Here is a 2,718-nt window from a genome sequence, read left to right on the forward strand (position 1 = left end):
TGCTCACAGCAAAAGGAAAGACACAATTCAAGGAAAAACCCTTCTCCTTTTCCCTTCAAGGAAGGAGTACCTTAATGCAGGTGAAGGGCTCCTGATCCAAGAAACTGGATTAAATCTGCTTACATCACATTCCCTAGATGCTCTATGATTCCTACAGTTTTAGTTCTTCCTAGTATAATAATAATAATAATAATAATAATAATAATAATAATAATAATAATAATAATAATAAAAATAATAATAATAATAATAATAATAATAATATGCTAAGAGATGTAATGTTTAAAGTTTCGACAGAAATTCTCTAACTTAAGGAAAACCTTACAACTCGATCGAGCCTTAACAAGCATTAGACTCAGGGCCACCAACCAGAGGCTCCCGAGGAACCTGAATAACTTCACTTACTGCACTTAAATATGTACTCCGAAACCACTTAAAAGTGTAAAAGCTTAAAGAATAAAACGTCATGTCTCCGTGACGGAACATTTTACCCATAAGCAAAAAAACTGAATTTTATAAATAGCGGAGCTTCATTAACTGAGCAAGTTAATAGAGCTCGTACAAATTTGTTGCTCATAAGCTTACCTGGAGGTTACCTGGAGGTTACCTGGAGGTTACCTGGAGGTTATTCCGGGGATCAACGCCCCCGCGGCCCGGTCCATGACCAGGCCTCCCAATATATTATAGCAACTGACTTGTCGATGCAATAATAGAAGAATTAAGTCTAGAATAAACTTCCATTAATAACATAAACAAAAATATACAGAAGAAGTGTAGATGTTGGCAACTTCTACGAAAGACATGTTTATTGTTATTATCAGATAAAAAACAGATGTTCTAATTCATTTTTGACAAATATTTAAACATTATTAATTTTTATTTAATTCTGGTCTTAAAAAAAATACTAATTTTATCCCTGTCTAGTAAAAAGTTTCTTCCTTTACTTAGTAATGGTAAAGTACCAGTTATTAGAATTATCGAAATTAGATAATATTGACAGTTTCAAACTGACGTGTTTTAGAGCAGATATATTGTAAAATATGTTGATCTGTGACCTGTGTTGATGTGTAAGTTATGTTGACGTGTGACTTATATTATGTGACCTATATTGACATGTGACTTAAGATAGCATGTGATCTATGTTGACATGTGACACTCTGTGTTGAAGCATCCATGAACCGAGGCAATACACGGGGGATCCTTGATGCTGGTGAAATACTCTTGTTCCCAGGACTAAGAAGGTGCCTAGCCATGCTAAGCGTTCTAGTGGTACACTCTGTAATCACAATTTTACTACATGTAAACCAAACAATAACCGAATTTCTGTAAACTCAGCATTGTAATCCTTATAGAGAATAAACTTTGAATTGAATTGAATTGAAGAATGAGTGCCTCTCATTCACCCTTCCTCCCCAGGGGTTATATGGCCCGTAAGTGTTTAGCCAACCCCATGAAGTGCCAGTGTGTTGAAAGCCGTCAAAGAGTTTTCAGTGGAGAATTCTTAATTCCTGGGCTAACACAGCACCTGGGTAATGGGAAGTACTCAGGTTTGATCCCAGGAAAGGGAGGGTAGTTCCAACTCCTTTCACCAAGAACCCTTCACCTGCATCATGGGCCCTTCACCTGCATCATGGGCCCTTCACCTGCATCAAGAGCCCTACAACTCCATCAAAGGCTACGCTGGTGGATGATCAAAGTCAGGCTGTTAAAACCTACGCTCGAGTGGACAGTAAATAACTGTTACAAGAATAATTCACAATACTGTAGCCGGAACAATTCACAAATAACCCAGACTGTCTTCTATGTTTCACTTCAGTCTTCTTCACCTTCCTGTCTTATGAATTTTTCTGTCCCACTAGCACGCTCAGTTCTCTTTTGACAATGTTGCAGGACGGACCGATACGTCTGGAGTTTCCTCTGCAAAGTGTTGCTTATTTGTGAACAGTGTTGGTAGGCAATCAGAATTCGAACAAATCTCTACAGGTAACCAGAGACTAAATAATCTACGGAGAGTTTCAAGATCGTGGGATCGAATCCTACATATAAGATCTTTCGCTTCTCCATTAGGAAAATTATATCTCGTTACACTGAATTCACGTAGCTTTTTTGAGACAAAAAAAAATAGTTAGGTGATACGATAGTGAAATTTAGCAACATAAAACAGGGAAGAACAAAGAGTCAAGAGGACTAAATCATACGTAAGGAAGAAGAAACCATGCCACTTGTAAAGCCGATCCTGAAGATAGCAGCCGAGGAGGTAATGTTCAGTGCGAATAACCATTGTAATCCCAGTGGTTGAGAGGCATGATGGCTCCTCGCACTGCCCATTCCAACTATTTACCAATCTCTCTTTCTCTCTAAAGTTGTTCTTCCTTTCATTTTTTCTGCATTTTTTTTTTTAAGTAATATGATTTGGTACGTTTTAAGCAACTCATATTTCCTAATTCTAGAATATATTTTTGCTATTTTTTGTACATTTCTAAATATTATTTTTTTATTTATTTGTTTATTTATTTATTTAACAACACTGACCGTCTCCCACCAAGATAGTGTGACCAAAAAGAGGAAACACATTAACCATTATTCATTCAATGACTCCCTTGCTAAAATGCGCGAACATGACATTCCGAAATGTTACGTCGCCATTCTTCCTTCGGAGGCATGAATACAGCTGCCAGTACAACTGTGGCGAATACCTACAGTGCATCATTACGTATG

General features: G+C 37.2%; 1 protein-coding gene across 1 annotated transcript in view; it reads left to right on the plus strand.

Annotated features, from left to right (window-relative positions):
• The first annotated feature begins 2,218 nt into the window (after window positions 1-2,218).
• Window positions 2,219-2,718, plus strand: part of LOC128689865 (probable glutamate receptor) — an 8,947-nt gene continuing 8,447 nt past the window's right edge. Inside the window, exon 1 of the mRNA XM_053778362.2 lies at window positions 2,219-2,257. The gene's annotated coding sequence lies outside the window, so the exon portion shown is untranslated. The remainder of the gene's footprint in view (window positions 2,258-2,718) is intronic.

The sequence above is a fragment of the Cherax quadricarinatus genome, chromosome 22 (genome assembly GCF_038502225.1).
Source record: "Cherax quadricarinatus isolate ZL_2023a chromosome 22, ASM3850222v1, whole genome shotgun sequence".
Classification (NCBI taxonomy): domain Eukaryota; kingdom Metazoa; phylum Arthropoda; class Malacostraca; order Decapoda; family Parastacidae; genus Cherax; species Cherax quadricarinatus.